This window comes from Thalassophryne amazonica, chromosome 18, assembly GCF_902500255.1.
Source record: "Thalassophryne amazonica chromosome 18, fThaAma1.1, whole genome shotgun sequence".
NCBI lineage: Eukaryota > Metazoa > Chordata > Actinopteri > Batrachoidiformes > Batrachoididae > Thalassophryne > Thalassophryne amazonica.
Window position 1 is genome coordinate 25680802 of NC_047120.1, and position 21110 is coordinate 25701911.

Genomic DNA, 21110 nt, shown 5'->3' on the forward strand with positions numbered 1-21110 from the left:
TAAAAATTATTAATGTCAAACACTTGATTTTTCCGTATATAAGTTGCACCGGCGTATATGTCACAGGGCCTACCATACTAGAAAAAAACAAAAATCATGACCTATTACTCCAGAAAATACAGTACTATCTATAATGACAGTAAATTTGGATTATTGCAACATCATCATCAGATCTGAATAATGGGAAATCAATCTGTCTTTAGGCTTTTGGTTACATTAGCGACAAACGACAGAGGCAAAGTAAGAAGCAGCTGTTTTCTTTCAGAGTGGGTGTTTTACTGCGACAAGAGGCAAGTTGCCGTTATGTCACTAGCTCCGTGGGGCCAAAATAGATGAGGTCTATTTTATGCACATACTGAGCAATAGTACATGGCAACTACCAATCTCAGTGAAGGCAGCGTGACGTTAGCATGACATACGTGCTTGCTCGCTCTAACAAAATAATCTAGGATGGCAGAATACGCTCCGCGACAGCTATATTTCTGTATAAATTTTGCATTTTTCCTTATGTTTTGTCAAAGTTAACAAAAATAAACACTTCTAAATCTAAAAACTCTGTTTTTATAACCAGGTTATACGTCTGAGGTAATTTACAAGCCATCTCACAGAGATGTTCGCATGCTAATTTGTGATACAGGAGTGTTACCTAGAAACACGTACTCAAACAAATAAATAGACCCTTGTTGCATTGTTTGACGCATGCATGAAAAGTACTCCGGAGGATGCTCACATGGAACGTCTTGGGGTGAATAGTGCCAAGTGAGCAGTTCTTGGACATGCATGTTCCTCATAAACTACACGGACACGGCTGAACCTATGGATAACACTGCAGCAAATGTTTGTAATGTGGCCAAAGAAGACAAAGTCCCTTAAACATGTCACAGATGTGACAATCGGAACAATAAGATCTTTCTGGTCGGTACCACACCTTTCACACTATATATTCTCAATCTTGGAATAAGGCTTCGCCCCCCCAAGCTGATTTATTTACACACCTTTGAACATGCATAGTTCAGTTAGCAACATCGATGTACTGTACTTTGCTTCCTTAAGCAGGCAAGTACGGAGGAAAAGCTAATAGTGACAGTGTCAGGTTTGTCTGTACTTCATAATCTATCAATAAACACTGTGCACAGTAATGCCAAATAACCACGAGCTGGTCCCGCACTTGGAACACCCAACAAGCAACAAACGCAAACTACTTGCCGCAATCATTTGTACCTAATTTGACGATAAGTTTAGAGATACTGCAGCGACTTTGGGTGCTGTTGTTGGTGCGCCACTGTCCTGACTAACTCAAAACCTAATGGAAACTCATTTCTTGATTGACAAATATCATTTTTCTATCTGTAATGGTGAAGGATATATTTAAAAAAAAAGCAGTACTACTGATATCACTTCAAACTACAAAATTAACATTTTAAGATAAGCCTGTGTGGTGGTTGGTGGGGGGGGGGCGTTGTTTTCACTGAGCTACGCTTCTTATCACGGTAAACCGAGAACAAATAATGTAATCACTTATGATGCAGCTGTCCACTCACCGAGGAGTTTCGTGCGCTCTTTCTTGATTAATTGTGATGTTCAATGTTTGATATCTGCTTTCAGTTATCAAGAACTAGTTTCTGTCTCCCCCCACCATGTAACGAAATCTGATGAGAACAGAGCTGAACTCAGCTGGGTGGAGGAAAGCAGGAAAAAAAAGGGTGAATTAAACCCCATGATTTACACCTTCAACTTGGACTTTGTAGAACTAATGCCTTGAATGAACAGATCTTGGTACATTTTATGTACCTCAAAGACATTTTTAAGTCAGCAACTGCTCATTAATTTTGTCAGTGTAAACTGTGTACTTGACTCTCATCCCAAACAATATAAAGAGTTTTGAAGATCTTGCCTTGAATTCTACAGGAACTAGGAAGGGCGATGAAATGTCAAGACAAATAAAATTGTAACGGCAGCCCCAATTTCATACAGATATGCAACCGTGCACGCACACAAAATCACTGGAAGATTTACGGTTTGCATTTGCAACATGGATTCACATTTTAAACACAAATATTTCAAAAGCTTTTGGGAACATGGATATTCTAAGATCACCAAACCTAATACCTCCATCACACTAGAGGACGAATGCCATCCGACTGAAAGTTGGACCCACATTCTGAGGTGTTGAGATGCATTTGAGGATGTCGGACAGCATTCTGAGAGCAGTCTAAACAGTCGGGCAGATTTCTGTGGCTGCCTCAAATGTTTTGCACTTGTGCAAAACAGTCGAGGTGCAGTCAAGGTGGACAAATAGGAAATGGCGGTCGGAGTGCAGTCTGACCACAATCTGACTGCAATCTAAATATTCGTATGACATGAAAACGGCATTCAAACTATTTTGATTGTGTTTGAGAAGTGGTTTGCAATGATCCGCCATTTCGAATCCTGGCCGAATGTCCCAACTGTGCCTGAACACACCACAAGCACACCTCGAGAGCTGCTGGATTATATTACCGACACCTGAAATCGGACCTCACTCATACAGCAATGTAATTGCATTTGTCATATTCGCACTTCATTCTGACAGCTCTCTGTAATCTTAATACATTCCACCTGCATTTGTACTGCGTTCTGAGGCAACCAGTCGGGGCGGGATGGAGCGCAGTCTGGGTATTCGGATGGTTGTCCTCCACAATTCTTATTCCCTCCCAGATGTAGCATGAATTGTGTTTTTTTTTACATTCTGCCTGGGTCGGCTTGCTTCTTGCTAAGTGTGACAGGCCTTTAAGGACCGTCAGCAAAACAAACTCCATCCATCCATCCATCCATCCATTTTCTTCCGCTTTATCCGGAGTCGGGTCGCGGGGGTAGCAGCTCAAGCAAAGCCGCTCAAGCTCAAGTAGATAGTTGGAGTACAAACTCCAACTATCAAAAAAATTTCTTCACTGAGTTTTTGCCCACATACTCAACAAATGAACACATATATCACAAAACAAAGAGCACAGCGCCAAAACATAACTCTTCCAATGATTTTGCAACCACGTGTTCTGCACATTTTGCAAACCTGGGCAGGTGCTAATTTTTTTTACTTCCAAATTTGTTTGCAATTTCTAGAGGTGCCTCCAGAGTGGGAATGAGGCCCCCAGACAGTCTCCACTGCCTAGCAACCAGAACTCAGCGGATAGATCAATTGGCTGATATGAGTCTTTCACAAACACATCAATATCTGTGTTCTGTTGTCTCCCCCCCCATATAATTTTTTTTTTGTTTTACCAAATAAACAATGCCAGAAACAATGCCAAAAACACTCTGGATGGTGGAAATGGTGAACGCCATTGTTTACAATGCACTCAAGCATGGCAGGAACCGCCATCACCCCTTGAGTCATATTAGCAACAAGAGACAGAGTCAAAACGATCAGCGGCCATTCATTTAACCATGTTGTGTCTGATGATGGGCGGACGTTCATGCTGGGTTATACGGTCAAACATACAGCTACGCGTCGCCGGTAAAACGGATACAGTATGTTCAACCGTATAACAGCATGAACATCCACACATCATCAGACACAAGGGGGTTACTCCCATTCTAATCCAATTCCATCGTTTGCACGGTTTATTTTTCTGTAAGTAAATCGGTGAAGCAGCAAGTGTCTCTCCAACAGCGGTCAGGGCGTGGAGTAATCTATCAAATGTGAAAATCCATCAACCGTGAAACGGTAATTCTGTATCAGAATCCACATCAATACTTTCGTACAGTATCTTAAATTCACCCAATTTGGCAGTGGCACGGAACTTTCTCTCACTCTGAGTTAACAGCGCTAACAGCTAAGCAGTGCATGCAGCCGGTGTTCTGATGAATTATGCGTCTTGACAATTCCGTGTCCTGACAATACTGCACATGCGTGAGGACAGGAATGACATTCAACAGTAATGACATCTCGTCAAAACACCGGTCTGGGCGGAGTATACATCTTTGGCCACCGTTCACAGATATTATACGCCTGATATGTCACAATGATTAACCAATCAGATTCATGGAAAAAATGTATTGGATTAGAATTTCGTTAGAGAGGGTGTTTACCAGTGACAACAGACAAGTGGTCACCATGCCGCCAGCTAAGTGGGGCCAAAACAGACCAGAAGTCTATTTTATAGAAATGCTGAGACACAGCGTGAAGGCACCATGATGATGGTTGGTTGGTTGTTGGTTATATTTATAGTTATTCATAATAAATTCATGTTTAAATCTTTAAATCATGTTTAGTCTTTACTGAATTTCATCTCCATTGCTAGTGGTGTATAGAGATTAAATACAAAATTGGGCAATGCAGTCTCACTTGACGGGCGGGCGCTAAAGGGGTAAAATATGACACATATTGCGTAATTTCTCTACTTCCGGGGACAGAAACACGGCACTCTCTCTGAGGTTTTGGGCAAATTACACGCAAACAAAGTGAAAATACAAAGAAAAAATGATGATGCAGTGGAAAAGTGTACATGTATTGCGGTTTGTTTATGACTCGTAGCTCAAACGTGTCGAGGCGGTTTTGCAGGTGAGAGAACGCAGCTACAGGGGGAGGTCACGGTTAAGGTGTTGGGCTTGAGACCAGAAGATCCTCGGTTCAAATCCCAGCCTGGCTGTAAAATCACTAAGATCCCTTGGGCAAGGTCGTTAATCCCTAGTTGCTCCCGGTGTGTAGTGAGCGCCTTGCACAGCAGCACCCTCACATTGGTGTGAATGTGAGGCATTATTTGTAAAAGCGCTTTGAGCATCTGATGCAGATGGAAAAGTGCTATATAAATGCAGTCCATTTACCATTTTACCATTTACTCTGTTTAGCTGTGTAGGCTAACACTTACTGACACAACCTCTTCCATTTGCCTCATCTTCCCTTCTATACTGGAAGCTGAAAAACTGCATTTTTCGCAAGTGCTTCGGTGATTGCAGCCGAAAACAAAACAGTACCGTGTGAAGTTATGCTTTGTATATATTGCGCAACGGGAGTGCGGCTATCCCCATAACTGGTCAAATCCCACAATATCACACAGGGCTCAAACAAGACTGCAATGCCCTATTTTGTCAATGTCCAAATACTTATAGTCCTGTCTATATCATTTTTCTACATACAAGGAATACTGTCATGTGGATCATGTTTAATAACAAGGTGATCCGAGATAGCAGACTTCACCCAATTCACGCAACTAGTGGATATGGCAATTATGAGATATTCTGTAAAAATTTTATCTGTTGTTCAAATTTTCTTCTTTTTTTTTATAAATTTAACTTTGGTCACCACTGGTCATTTTGGCACAAATATATTCAACTCATGTTATCTACCCTATCATATACGTACTGGGTTATGAATAAACAAATGACTGATTACAGATGTACAGTCATACTAACTATACGGTCATAAAACAAACCTGTGCAACGCCTTTAGAATAATCCTATACATATATGGAACCATTCACTGTTATCCCTCAAACCATATAGGTAAAAATTATTATTATTATCTATATTATAATAGCCAAGTGGCCTGTGTGTGTGTGTGTGTGTGTGTATGAGTGAGTGAGAGTTTGATCACGCAAAAACCAGGGATGGGTCAAGGATGAACGCTGCGAAAACGGAAAGTTGATAGGACAAATATTTTTGGAGAAATTAGCTATTTTATCTAACCAATGGACGTTGTGCTGCAATGCACCATGAGAGTTTGGGGTTTTAAATGTTGTTATTGTGGTTCATGTTAGTTTAACAGTGTTGTTAGCGTTATTGATTTATTGTGTTTTTGTAGCTCAATTGTTTTAGTCAGTTTAGTTAAGTGTCATGTTGCCGTTACCATTAGTGAAAAGTGTAATGCATTTGATGTCTTCCGCCACTGTCTCTGTTTGTAGGTGTGTAAAATTAAAAGTACCTGCTTGCAGCAGAATGCAGAAAAGACAAAAACCTCTGCAGACATGAATATAATTTAAATCACAGATAAACTGTGGAGAGCTGGCATTTGCCATTTGGTATGCTTATGTATTTTGAGTCAAGGATGAATGCCGCCAAAACAGAAAATTCATAGGACCACAGATTGTCACTGCAACACCGTTCCGACTGCAACATTGGTTATACGTACATATCTGTGGTTTCGGTTGGCTAGTTACACTCCATTACATGAATTACCAAATGTGGAAACATGCAAACAGACAGACACACAGCCAGTAAAAGTGTATGTGAAAAGTGAAATTATAAAAGAAGACCGTAAACGGCTGTCACCGGGTCCTTATCCGGCTCCCTGGCCACCAGTTTGAAACCCGTTTTAGTTCGTGTATCTGGCGCTCTGTGTGTTGTGTGGATGTAGTAACGTGCGATGTGTTTTCAGTAAAAATAAATAAATAAAAATGAACTCCATCTGAACATTTCTGTCACTCAAACATATCTGGAGTCCTGCCTCAGTTTAAACAGCGTGAACATCATTTTACTACATGCGGGTTCGACTCGGGCAACAAAAGGAGGAAAGTTTAAATCCACTCACCATTTCAGCACACGGAGGGACTTTATTTTTTAAAAATCGCGTCTGTGCTCACGGAAACATGCTGCAGTGCTCGGCTAGTCCGCTTCCCCGGCTGCGGTTAGACGCACGAGGTTAAAAAGAGGACATTCATTGACTTTTTTTTTTAGGTCTTTTCTCGGAATATTTACTAGGAAAAGATTCGGCTGCTTGAAGAACGAAGTGCGCATGCGCAATGACCCCCCCCCGAGACCCCCGCTCCCCCTCCCAACACACACACGCGCGCGCGCGCGCCCATATTCACTTTACACACTGAAGCAGCTACTTATTTATTTCACATTTATTCCTTTAAAACGAATAACATGATGCAGCTTTCATTAATGCAGAAAGCCACAGAAATATTAAACATCTTCATCGTTAAGCTGTCACGAATAGTAATGATTGTATGATAACTTTCAAAAACATATTCATAGCTAGCTAGCTAGCTAACGATCTATCTATCTGGTCAGTAGGTGCTTTAGATCATCCGTCTCGGCTTCTTGGTTGCTGAGATACCTGTTACATGGACCTTGTTTTCCTTAACCTTGACCTTTGACCAAACAACTCCAAAGTATAATCACCTCTAGTTATCTACTAAAGTAGCACTCTCACCATGTTTGATCCATGTAGGCTGTGAGACTGGGTTGAGACTTCTTGGTTGTTGAGATTTTCCAAACAGATCGTGTGGAAGAATAATGATTTCCTTGACCTTGACCGCTGACCAAACAACTTCAAAATCTAACCACCTCTAGATATATATGCAAGGAATATTCCCCCCATATTTGAAGGAAATCCGATCAGCCATTTTTACCAAAGGCTAAAATATGGCCATCGGGAATTGCGAAGACTTTCCATCCGTCCGTCTGTCCCTCCGCTTGTCTGTGCTCAGCATAAGTCCATTCTTATTATTGCCAGGGTCTTCAAATTCACAGGGAATATTCTTGGGACACAGACCTTGGAGAAGTTTAAAGATGGGTAACGACCTATTTTAAGCGGTTAAAAGGTTTTATGCTCATACAGTTGAAGGTATTTTAGCATTGCATTATATTTGAGTTATCTCGTAATCAGACACACACACACACACACACACATATGCCACTGAAAACAATAACTTGCTTTGCCACATCACCATCGGTCACAGGGTAATGCTCAGGGTTCTGAAATACAAACCTGTGCCTGTTGGTTTAAATGAAAATGACCTGCTGCTTGCAGTGACCTTTAAGGCCTCATGTCCATATAGTGTTTTTTTTTCCATAAATACATTAAGAAGGCACCTAGAAATACTTTATCCCAGAGGTTTATTAAAAAGAAATCTGGTCTTTGTGGGATTTGTTTCTATAACAACAATAAACAGATAATGACTAGTTTATAATGTACTGAGATAAAAAGCACTCACTGTCAGCAGGTACATAGTGTCTGTCCAATCAGACAGAAAGAGTTTTTTTTCTATTATGATAAATTTTGTGTCACAAATCAGCTGACTGTAGACAGAAAAGCAAAAATAAACTTCTCCTTCCCTGAGACTGAGAAGTTCTTCATCTGATTGGTTCCCTTAAAGGCACTACAGTGACTTTCAGTCACTGGCAGATATAGTAAAACTTGCATATAATGGATTCAGGTGGACCAGTGAATTTTGACTGTTATATTTTAAATATGTTATATGTATAAAATGGACTAAATCCATCACATGTATAAAATGGACAAAATCCATTATACAGTATGTGTAAAATTGACAAAATCCGTTATATGTATGTAACAGATTACAGTCAGGAGGCACGAACGGTTTACAGCAAAATCCTGAATCAGGACCTGCCTCACTTAATGACCAGGTCAAGATTTCATCTGAGAAAATTAACACCTGCCTTAAATAAGCACTGGACATTATGTGCATTAAAAAGATTAAAAAGATTTGGTTGTGTCAGTCTTTTTTTCTAAGTCCACTGCAACTCTGTAACTCCGTGTTATGCAATGAGGTTAACGTGGGTGACATTTTTAAAGTTCTCCATCGCATCTTTATGCAATTTTTATGGATTATGCTTTTTCTGGATTAATTTGTCCCTCAACGAGCTCTTCTTTCTGCAATCATCAACCTCTAAATTTAAAAGTAGGTCTACAATTTCCTCCATGAATTGCGGGTCACTTGAGCATCTTTTTCTGACTCTATTTTGTGATGTTGGTCATATTTGTGGACTTTTCTGACAACTGTACTTAATCCATGATCAAAATGTAATTAGCAGACGCACTGCAAAAACTATTAAAATATGACAGGAGAGGAAGGAGTGAAAACGTAAAGTGACAAATTACAGGCTTTTGCGGTGTCTGATTTAGCAGGTGCACATCAGACTGCAGGTCCTGTGTCTGAGCATGGTTTGAAAAAATAAACGGCCGGGCTTTTAATCACGGAAATATGGTACCCACTTTCCTCGAATCAGTGAGTGTCAGTGCTGAACTTTAATTTCTTACCTCTGTTACTGTGCATGTCCAGACTGCTTTGTCCGGTACATGCAAGGGGTTTTTAATGGAAATGTATTGCAGTCAGACAGGACATTTTGTCCGATGTGAGTGAAAATCTGTTATACAAAATCTGGTATATACAGTGTTTATTACATGGAAACTACACATAAACACTGGGACTTTTATTTTTGTCCAGTGAGTGTGAATATCTAGTTTATACTATGATGGATTAGATGAGTTTTACTGTCCTAGCTGTCACTCAAAGCAAACTCACCACTAACTATTCGCAATTTTAAGGCTTAAAAAAAACTCACCTCCTGTACAGTTGTCATAAAAGGTATAAACTAGTCATAGAGTCCAAAACCTTTTTGTACCAGGATGTAAACGTTTATTTCTGCTCTAGAATGTGAAATTTTAACATGCGGCTCTATGACAAACTTTTGCAGCCAGCCTCAAGCAGCCATTCAAGTAACTGCACAATTTTCTTCTTCCACATTTGCATCATTTAATAGAATAGGCGACCCCGAGTGCAAACAAGGGAGCAGCCGAAGGGACTTACTAATAGAACAGAGGTTGAGGCTTGATTCCCACGCAAAAAAAATTCTAGGGTCTAGGCTCCTGTATCTTCTATCTGATGGTAGCTGACTTTTCTTTTGTCTTCTTAGTAACAGCATCCTTCCATCTTATGAAGCTGTGACTGGTGAAGCAACAGAAGAAAATAACTGCACTCAGCACATTTTGTCCAATCACAGCCACTGACGCTTGAAACTGCTTGTCATGGGTGTTGATGGCTTCCTTCAGGTGTTAATGGCTTCCCTCACTAGTCTCCTCCTTTCACTGTCACCCTGTTTTTGAGAGCTGCCTATTCTAGGCCATCCATGCAAGACCATAATGTTTCTATTCATGATCAATGCCACAGGAGTGTACAGTCTGGTCCATAAGTAATTGGATGGTAACCATTTTTGCACGTTTGCCTCTCAACACTAACACAATGAAGATGAAATAAAGCAATCATATGTAGTGGGCTTAACAAAAATAATGCATTGATCATTTAGGAATTAAGGTCTTATTTACACAGTCCCTTTATTGCTAGAGGTCATAAGTAATTGGATGAACTAAACTTGATGATTATTATTGTTAATATAAATCATTACTTTTATTGGCAGTTTTCTTTAAACACGTCAGGGGATGAATACGTGAACATTTCCAAGTCACTTAAAATATCTCTGACTCCATTTACATCATTCATTAAGAAACACAAACATATGGTAGAGTATAGAGTTCTCAAAAACAGTGACCCCACAAGGAGACAAGTGAGGGAAGCTACCAAGACACCCAGACAAATCTGAAGATGTTTAGGTTTCTGTGACTGTGAATGGAGAAACTGCATATGGTGCAACTATTGCCTGTTGCACCACCATCACACCTTCATGATGAAGTAAGAATAGAGAAGGATTTTTATAGAAGAAAATAGGTCAAATGTGGGCTTATGGCAAACTGCAGCTTCCCTCATCTTTTTTATTAGTTTACTTAGTATTGAAAAATGTCATTAATTATATCTAGTCGTCTTGCTGTTGCTGTACCAGACACAGCTACGACAATATTAGTGATTCATTTGTAACAGAATAAAATAGAGGTGGAGTCTTTGGACGAATAAATTTTACACTGTGATGACTGAATTATTATCTTGTATAGCTACTTCAGATTACGAATGTGGATATGTATTGAAAAATGTAACGTATCTGGATCTTGTGGTGGGAAGAACTCATGTATTCAATGGTCCAGAACAAAGATCAAATACAACAGATGCTGTAATGTCCGGTCTTTTTCCGCCTGTTTTTAGTTTCATCTCTCACTTCTTGTTTTGTCTTGACAGCTCTTTCCCATGTCTCTTTACTTCCTGTTTGCTATTTTCTGTTATTTTACCTCATGTTTGAAAACCTTCCTGTACGCTGTTTGCTCAGTCTACTCGCATTCCAGCATCTTACCGATCCCTCGGTGCCGAGCAGTGTTTCTTCCAGCACTCCAGCGTCTTCTTCGCTTGTCCCATTTGGAGTTGTTTGCTCAGTCTCATTGATTCTTTGTGTACTGAACTTTGCAGCCTGATTATTGATTATTCTGCTGCCTAATCTCTCACGGACACCTTCACCTTGTTCTTCGATCTCCATTGCTTTTGACCTCGGCCTGTGGCACAACTTTGATTAAAGAACTTTAGATTTACCTTGGTTGTTTCCTCTGCACTCGGGTCGTCAGTGTTTGGTTCATTACAGATCACCATCACCTGTGCTGAATGCTACATTCCATGTTGGAGTACTCCTTGGATGGTTGTGGTCGAGCATGAATTGGCCACTTTTTCATGAAACAACTGACCTAGCAGAGTGAAACACCACAGAGGTTAGACAAATACACTGAGGTTTGAAACAGGTCTGGAAAATATCACACAATGTTCCACATGATGCGCAGCTGACACTGTCTAAAAATACAAAATGTACGGTGCATCCAGAAAGTATTCACAGTGCTTCACTTTTTCCACATTTTGTTATGTTACAGTCTTATTCCAAAATGGATGAAGTTCATTTTTTTCCCTTAAAATCCTACACACAGTACCCCATAATGACAATGTGAAAAAGTTTTTGAGATTTTTGGAAAAAGTGAAGTGCGATGAATATTTTCTTGATGCACTGCACATATGCTGCCTCTCACGTTCTCAGGTCATGTTCTCAGAAGGCTTCAAAAATACAAATGGAGGGTTGTTAAGGGTTTCCACGTGATCATCTGGGGACTTTTATGACCTGTCAAAAGACATTATATGGTCACTACAGAAAATATGTATAAGTCTACATTTAAGCATACGTAAAACATCGTTCTGTTGACATTCTCCTGTTATGCATCTAGAAGGTTTCAAACATACAGAAGGTAGGCTGCTCAGGGTATCCACCTGACTGTCTTGAGAGGTTTTTAAACAGTCAAAAGACATTTTATGGCATGTATAGAATATATGCTGAAGTCTACATGAAGCATATGTACATGTATGCTGCCACTCACATTATCAGGACGTGCACTCTGAAAGCTTCAAATGTATAGATGGAGGGTTGTAAAAAGTTTCCACCTGATTTTTTTTTTTTAACTGTCAAGACATTACATGTTGTGCACACAGAATATATGCAGACTGTACCCATGCAATCAGGAGGCTTCAAACGTACAGGGGGTGGTCTGCTAAGGGTAATAATGTATAGATAATTTGGAAACATTGTGACTGTTGCTGATATGTTTTTGTTCCTTTATTTTTGTGTTTTTTGTCTAAATGTATCAATCTTGTGTGAGCCACAAGTGGCTCATGCTTCTATCTGTCCAAATATGCATATGTGGCAGCAGACATTGCTATTTGCGTGTGTGTGTGTGTGTGTGTGTGTGTGTGTGTGTGTGTGTGTGTGTGTGCGTGTGTGGCACAAGCAAGGAAAAAGCCAACAATAAGAGGAAATGAAAAAAAGGGGGAACAAGCAAAAAGCAAATAGGAACCCTAACCCTGTGAGGAGGAAAACTATTTGAATGAGGAATGCTTAGTGAATATGACATCACCCAGGTCAGTGTTATAACTGATACACTGAAGAGTGGCAGAGTGTCTTCAAGAGAAGCGAGGGGCCAAGCATAAGAAGGGCCTCGCAGCCAAGCAACCAACTCAGAGACCTCAAGAATGTCGAACCAAGAAAGTCACTATCATCAGGATCCTGGTGCTTCAACACATTCTCACTCTGAACTGGTCACTTTCTTGAACACCTTTTCATCACGATGTGATTGACCTCCATTGAGTCATTTAGTGAAAGGTATTAAGACATGTTTTTTGGACAGCTGCATCATTTATCTGTGACAGCGTTTGGAACTATCTGCTTCTCTTCTGCATTATCAGGAAACATTCATCTATTTTTTGGTTTTGGTTAAAGATAGGGTTAGCTTTTCCATAGGCAGAACACAGTGACGCACCTGACCTGGCTCATCACAAATTGAAAAATAAGCCATTTGCAAATGACTTAGATGTGAGACTGTGTTGGGGGAATCCTGATGGCCATGGCCATCAATCATCTCAACATACTTTATACAACACATCTAGTTATCTACACTGTAACCACACCACAAGGAAGCACATTTGTAACTGTGACCAGGAAGAAACCTCAAGCAGACCAAGATGGAACAGAAGACATAAAACAACACTAAAAAAGGAGGAGCTCACTGTGCTTAAAGAATAGATAACAGAATAGCAATATGTGCACTCTGTGTTTGCGGTGCATCCGGAAAGCATTTACAGTGCTTCACAGCCTTTTTCCAAAATGGAGTAAATTCATTTTTTCCCCCTCAAAATTCTACTCACAACACCCCGTAATGACAATATGAAAAAAAGTGTTTTGTTTTTTTTTTGTTTGTTTGTTTTTTTTTTTACTTTTTTCTTTTTGGAAATTTTATGAAAAAAAAAAAAGAAAGAAATCATATGTACATAAGAATTCACAGCCTTTGCTTAATACTTTGTTGGTACACCTTTGGCAGCAATTACAGCCTCAAGTCTTCTTGAATATGATGCCACAAGCTTGGTGCACGTATCTTTGGACAGTTTTGTCCATTCCTCTTTGCAGCACCTCTCAGGCTCCATCAGGTTGGATGGGAAGTGTCAGTCCACAGCCATTTTCAGATCTCTCCAGCATGATGCTTCACTGTAGGGATGGTGCCTGGTTTTCTCCAGACATGATTTTTTTTGGTCCCCTGTCCAGCCCTGATGATGGTTGTGACTGTGACTGTAAGAGAGATTTATCTGAAATTTATATATGCTGTGCTCATTGAATAAAAACTGCACAGATGTGTTATCAACGAAGAGTGGCCTCCCACTGTAGATTTTTGGCCTTGATTACCTTCCCGATTATAAAAAAATTAGTAAATACGACCTGATTTATAAGCAGTCTAAAGATGCGTTTCATAATATTACACAGCAGGACACAGCAGACTATAAATGAATTTGAATGCATGCCCATGACATGAGAGCTTCTGGGTTTACGCACAACAGTTCTCTGATGTCCAAAGTTATAACAAGACTTACTACAAAGCTAAAATGTATCCATTAATACCTCAAAAGTGTTTTCTGCTAAAGAGTGTGTCATGTTTTTCATGGGATTACTGATGTATGAGGGCTGTCAATAAAGTAACGGTCCTTTTTATTTTTTTCAAAAACTATATGGATTTCATTCATATGTTTTTACGTCAGACATGCTTGAACCCTCGTGCGCATGCGTGAGTTTTTCCACGCCTGTCGGTGACGTCATTCGCCTGTGAGCACTCCTTGTGGGAGGAGTCGTCCAGCCCCTCGTCGGAATTCCTTTGTCTGAGAAGTTGCTGAGAGACTGGCTGTTGTGAAAGTGTTGGAACACGGACCCACAACAGGGGGCGCAATGAACGGACAATGGAGAAAGTAAATAACAAGTTTTTTACTGTCGTGAAAGTGCACAACCAATACAACAATTGACAATTTGGGTTTACACCGAATTCCACTGGTGTCGTGTGGGCAGGCTCGAAGGTAGGAGACGTCCGTCCAAGTCGAGCCGGAACCACCCAGATTTCCCCTGCCACCGAACCCTGGAAATACTGGAACCGCCAAGTCCGAATTCCCAGGTGGCCACTGCCTCCGCTCGTCGGATCCGGTACTGCTGGCAAGAGAACAAACACACAGGTGTGGATGCGGCTGCACCCAGTACACAGAGAGGGAAGAAGCTGACTCCACCTCACGTCAATACTGCAGAAAGGTGAGTACTTATCTTTTAGTAGTCAGCTGTTCTGCAAAACTCAGAGAGACAATATAATGTAGCAGAGAATCGTTACCTCTAACGTAAGGCGATATCTCGGCACTGAGGTGGAGACGCCGTCCTCCTGATATACCTCTGTGCTGAGTGGAACAGCTGTGTCTGGTGATGGGTGACAGCTGTCACCCAGGCTACTCCCATAAGGCGGCAGCGCCCTCTGGTGCCTGGAGCCCGCACTCCAGGCAGGGCGCCCTCTGGTGGTGGTGGGCCAGCAGTACCTCCTCTTCAGCGGCCCACACAACAGGACCCCCCCCTCAACGGGCGCCTCCTGGCGCACGACCGGGCTTGTCCGGATGGCGACGGTAGAAGTCGGCCAGGAGGGCCGGGTCCAGGATGAAGCCCTTCTTCACCCAGGAGTGCTCCTCGGGTCCGTACCCCTCCCAGTCCACCAGATACTGAAAACCCCGGCCCATCCGACGGACATCAAGGAGCCGGCAGACAGTCCAAGCCGGTGCTCCGTCGATGATCCGGGCAGGAGGCGGCGCCGGACCCGGGGTGCAGAGGGGTGAGGTGTGAAGAGGCTTGATCCGGGAAACATGAAAAACTGGATGGATCCGCAGTGAGGCCGGAAGCTGGAGCCTCACTGCGGCGGGGTTGATGACCTTGAGGATCTTATAAGGTCCGATGTACCGTTCTTGGAGTTTTGGTGAGTCAACCTGTAGAGGAATGTCCTTGGTGGACAACCAGACCTCCTGCCCAGGACGATACTTGGGGGCCGGGGCTCGCCGCCGGTCTGCATGTTTCTTCGCCCTCGTCCGGGCCTGCAACAAGGAAGAGCGGGCAGCCCGCCACACCCGACGGCACTTCCGTAGGTGGGCCTGGACCGAGGGCACACCGACCTCTCCCTCAACCACCGGAAACAAGGGGGGCTGATACCCCAAGCACACCTCAAACGGGGAGAGGCCGGTGGCTGATGACACTTGGCTGTTGTGGGCGTACTCGATCCAGGCCAGGTGGGTACTCCAGGCCGTCGGGTGCGCGGCTGTCACACAGCGAAGTGTCTGCTCCAGTTCCTGATTCACCCGCTCTGCCTGCCCGTTGGTCTGGGGGTGGTACCCAGACGAGAGGCTGACCGTGGCCCCCAGTTCCCGGCAGAAGCTCCTCCAGACATGTGAGGTGAACTGGGGGACCGCGATCGGAGACGATGTCTGATGGTATGCCATGCAGACGGACGACGTGGTGGACCAGGAGGTCCGCTGTCTCCTGGGCCGTTGGGAGCTTCGGGAGGGCCACGAAGTGGGCCGCCTTGGAGAAACGGTCCACTATCGTGAAGACGACGGTGTTTCCCTGGGACGGCGGGAGACCCGTGACGAAGTCCAGACCGATGTGGGACCAGGGGCGATGAGGCACGGGCAGTGGCTGTAGCTGCCCTGAGGTCTTTCTGTGGTCGGCCTTGCCCCTGGCGCAGGTGGTACAGGCCTGGACGTAGTCCCGGACGTCGGCCTCCAGGGATGCCCACCAGAAGCGTTGCCGGACGACTGTCACGGTCCTTCGCACCCCTGGGTGACAGGGGAGCTTAGAACCGTGACAGAAGTCCAGGACTGCAGCCCTAGCCTCTGGTGGGACGTATAGTCTGTTCTTTGGTCCGTTTCCGGGGTCCGGGACACGGGTCAGGGCCTCCCGGACGGTCTTCTCCACGTCCCAGGTGAGGGCGGCCACGATAGCGGACTCCGGGATGATGGGATCCGGGGGATCCGACGGTTCCGTTTTGACTTTGTCTTCGTGCACCCGGGACAATGCATCCGACCTCTGATTCTTGGTCCCGGGACGGTAGGTAATCCGGAAGTCAAAACGGCCAAAGAACAGTGACCAGCGGGCTTGCCTGGGGTTCAGCCGCTTGGCGGTCCTGATATACTCCAGGTTCCGATGGTCAGTGAAAACCGTGAATGGCACGGCTGTTCCCTCCAACAGATGTCTCCACTCTTCGAGGGCCTCTTTCACAGCAAGGAGTTCCCGATTGCCGACGTCATAGTTCCGTTCAGCGGGGGTCAACCTGCGAGAAAAATAGGCACACGGGTGAAGGACCTTATCGGTCTTCCCGCTCTGGGAGAGCACCGCTCCTATCCCTGAGTCCGAGGCATCCACTTCAACCACTAACTGGCGGCTAGGATCGGGCTGCACCAGAACTGGTGCAGACGAGAAGCGCCGTTTCAACTCCCTAAACGCGGCTTCGCACCGATCCGACCAGGTGAAGGGGACTTTTGGTGAGGTCAGGGCTGTCAGGGGGCTAACTACCTGACTATAGCCCTTAATGAACCTCCTATAGAAATTAGCAAAACCGAGGAACTGTTGCAGCTTCCTACGGCTTGTAGGTTGGGGCCAATCTCTCACCGCCGCAACCTTGGCCGGATCAGGGGCGACGGAGTTAGAGGAGATGATAAACCCCAAGAAGGACAAAGAAGTGCGGTGGAATTCACACTTCTCGCCCTTCACAAACAGGCGGTTCTCCAACAACCGCTGCAGAACCTGACGGACATGCCGGACATGAGTCTCAGGATCCGGGGAAAAGATGAGTATATCGTCCAGATACACGAAGACGAACCGGTGCAGGAAGTCCCGCAGGACATCATTTACCAACGCTTGGAAGGTCGCGGGAGCATTAGTGAGACCGAACGGCATGACCAGGTACTCAAAATGGCCCAACGGGGTGTTAAATGCCGTCTTCCATTCGTCTCCCTTCCGGATCCGAACCAAATGATACGCATTCCTAAGATCAAGTTGGTGAAGATTTTGGCTCCATGCAAGGGGGTGAACACCGAATCCAACAGGGGCAACGGGTATCGATTGCGAACCGTGATTTCGTTCAACCCCCTATAATCAATGCATGGACGAAGCCCGCCATCCTTTTTACCCACAAAAAAGAAACCAGCACCCATCGGAGAGGTGGAATTCCGGATCAACCCGGCAGCTAATGAGTCCCGGATGTAGGTCTCCATTGATTCACGCTCCGGCCGTGAGAGGTTGTACAGCCTACTGGACGGGAACTCGCTGCCTGGAACCAAATCAATGGCACAATCATACGGGCGGTGGGGAGGAAGCGTGAGAGCCAGATCCTTGCTGAACACGTCAGCGAGGTCATGGTACTCCGCCGGCACCGCCTTCAGATTGGGCGGGACTCGGACCTCCTCCTTAGCTTGGGAGCCGGGAGGAACCGAGGAACCTAGACACTCCCGATGGCAGGTTTCGCTCCACTGAACCACTACCCCGGACGGCCAATCGATCTGGGGATTGTGCTTTAGCATCCATGGAAACCCCAAAACCACACGGGAGGTGGCCTGAGTCACAAAGAACTCGATCACCTCCCGGTGGTTACCTGACACCACCAGAGTTACTGGAGGTGTCTTATGCGTGATTGGTGGGAGTAGGGAGCCATCTAGTGCCCGAACCTGCACAGGCGAGGTAAGAGCCACCAGAGGGAGCCCTATCTCCCTGGCCCATCTACTGTCAAGCAGATTCCCCTCAGAGCCCATGTCCACCAGTGCTGGGGCCTTCAGGGTTGAATCCTCATACAGGATCGTGACTGGGAGTCGTGTAGCAATGTGGGTGTGTCCCACGTGAATGTTTTGGCCCACCCCTGGCCCAGTCTCTAGGGGCGGGCGTTTGGCGTTTGACCGCTCGGGGCAGTCTCTCACATGGTGCTCTATTGAACCACAAACAAGACACGCTCCGTGGGTCCATCTCCTCTGTGGATCTGGTGCCCTAAATGTTGCCCTACTCGTGTCCCTAGCTTCGTCAGTAGGGGGAGCTGTGACCCCACGGAGCGCAGGGGCTGTGGAGCGTGGGGAAGGCGGAGCTCGATCGGAACCGGAAGGGAGAGGGGCGACGCGTGCCTGGCCACGCCCTTCGCCTCGTTCCCGACGGCGTTCTTCTAACCGGTTGTCGAGTCGTATGACCAGATCGATGAGCCCGTCTAAATCCCGCGGTTCGTCCTTCGCCACCAGGTGCTCTTTTAGGACCAATGACAGTCCGTTTACAAAGGCGGCGCGGAGGGCAGTGCTATTCCAGCCGGATCTCGCCGCCGCGATGCGGAAGGCGACTGCATAGGCAGCTGCGCTCCGACGCCCCTGTCTCATTGACAGTAGCGCGGTTGAAGCGGACTCTCCTCTGTTGGGATGGTCGAACACCGTTCTGAGCTCCCGTACAAACCCAACGTATGTATGAAGGAGCTGTGAGTTCTGCTCCCAGAGCGCTGTAGCCCAAGCGCGTGCCTCCCCGCGAAGCAGATTTATTACATAAGCTACTTTGCTAGCATCAGTCGCGTACATCACGGGACGCTGTGCGAAGACGAGCGAACACTGCATCAGAAAATCCGCGCACGTCTCCACACAGCCTCCGTACGGTTCTGGGGGGCTTATGTATGCTTCTGGGGACGGAGGAAGGGACCGTTGAACGACCAGTGGAACGTCACTTTCACGCGCAGGGTCCTCGGGAGGGAGAGCCGCAGCGGCGCCCGAAGGGCGCGCCTCCACTTGTGCGGCGAGAGCCTCCACCCTGCGGTTTAGGAGAACGTGCTGCTCGGTCATTAAATCGATCCGAGAGGTGAAAGCGGTGAGGATCCGCTGCAACTCACCGATTACCCCTCCCGAAGCCGCCGACGCGCCTTGGTCTTTCCATTGGCCGTTCAACAGCCGGTTGACGCCCCTCGGGGTCCATGACGGTGGCCGAGATATCCTGTTGTGAAAGTGTTGGAACACGGACCCACAACAGGGGGCGCAATGAACGGACAATGGAGAAAGTAAATAAGTTTTTTACTGTCGTGAAAGTGCACAACCAATACAACAATTGACAATTTGGGTTTACACCGAATTCCACTGGTGTCGTGTGGGCAGGCTCGAAGGTAGGAGACGTCCATCCAAGTCGAGCCGGAACCACCCAGATTTCCCCTGCCACCGAACCCTGGAAATACTGGAACCGCCAAGTCCCGAATTCCCAGGTGGCCACTGCCTCCGCTCGTCGGATCCGGTACTGCTGGCAAGAGAACAAACACACAGGTGTGGATGCGGCTGCACCCAGTACACGGAGAGGGAAGAAGCTGACTCCACCTCACGTCAATACTGCAGAAAGGTGAGTACTTATCTTTTAGTAGTCAGCTGTTCTGCAAAACTCAGAGAGACAATATAATGTAGCAGAGAATCGTTACCTCTAACGTAAGGCGATATCTCGGCACTGAGGTGGAGACGCCGTCCTCCTGATATACCTCTGTGCTGAGTGGAACAGCTGTGTCTGGTGATGGGTGACAGCTGTCACCCAGGCTACTCCCATAAGGCGGCAGCGCCCTCTGGTGCCTGGAGCCCGCACTCCAGGCAGGGCGCCCTCTGGTGGTGGTGGGCCAGCAGTACCTCCTCTTCAGCGGCCCACACAACACTGGCGCTTTGTTTGATCAAAATTTTTTCTAAACCTGTGAAACACATCGAAGTGGACACGGTTCGAAAAATTAAGCTGGTTTTCAGTGAAAATTTTAACGGCTGATGAGAGATTTTGAGGTGATTCTGTCGCTTTAAGGACTTCCCATGGTGCGAGACGTCGCTCAGCGCTCTCAGCCGCCGTCGTCAGCCTGTTCAAGCTGAAAACCTCCACATTTCAGGCTCTATTGATCCAGGACGTCGTGAGAGAACAGAGAAGTTTCAGAAGAAGTCGGTTTCAGCATTTTATCAGGATATTCCACTGTTAAAGGAGATTTTTTTAATGAAAGACGTGCGGACAGGTCCGCGCGTCGGGACGCAGCCAACGCGGTGCAGTGGCACAGGAAAAACACCTCCGTGTTGATAACCATTTGTAAAATCCAGGCGGCTTTTGATGGCTTGCAGTGGAGTGAGTATATGAGAAATTGTTTAACAGGCAGGACATGTTCCAACTTGTCCTTAAGGCTTTCAACAGAGGTGTTTTTCCTGTGGCGGAGCGTCGCCTGGATTTTACAAATGGTTATCAACACGGAGGTGTTTTTCCTGTGCCGCCGCACCGCGCCGGCTGCGTCCCGACGCGCGGACCCGTCCGCACGTCTTTCATTAAAAAAATCTCCTTTAACAGTGGAATATCCGGATAAAATGCTGAAACCGACTTCTTCTGAAACTTCTCTGTTCTCTCATGACGTCCTGGATCAATAGAACCTGAAATGTGGAGGTTTTCAGCTTGAACAGGCTGACGACGGCGCCTGAGAGCGCTGCACGACGTCTCGCTCCGTGGGAAGTCCTTAAAGCGACAGAATAACCTCAAAATCTCTCATCAGCCGTTAAAATTTTCACTGAAAACCAGCTTAATTTTTCGAACCGTGTCCACTTCGATGTGTCTCACAGGTT

At 45.4% G+C, this 21110-nt stretch overlaps 1 protein-coding gene across 2 annotated transcripts in view; it reads right to left on the reverse strand.

Annotated features, from left to right (window-relative positions):
* The window catches only part of pald1a (phosphatase domain containing paladin 1a), a 223924-nt gene that overhangs the window by 194288 nt on the left and 8526 nt on the right, over nt 1-21110 (reverse strand). Inside the window, exon 1 of one of the 2 annotated variants that reach the window (XM_034193258.1) lies at nt 6506-6702. The exons of the other annotated variant lie outside the window; for it this stretch is intronic. The gene's annotated coding sequence lies outside the window, so the exon portion shown is untranslated. Of the gene's footprint in view, nt 1-6505; nt 6703-21110 lie in introns of those variants that run through there. 2 annotated transcript variants of the gene reach the window in all.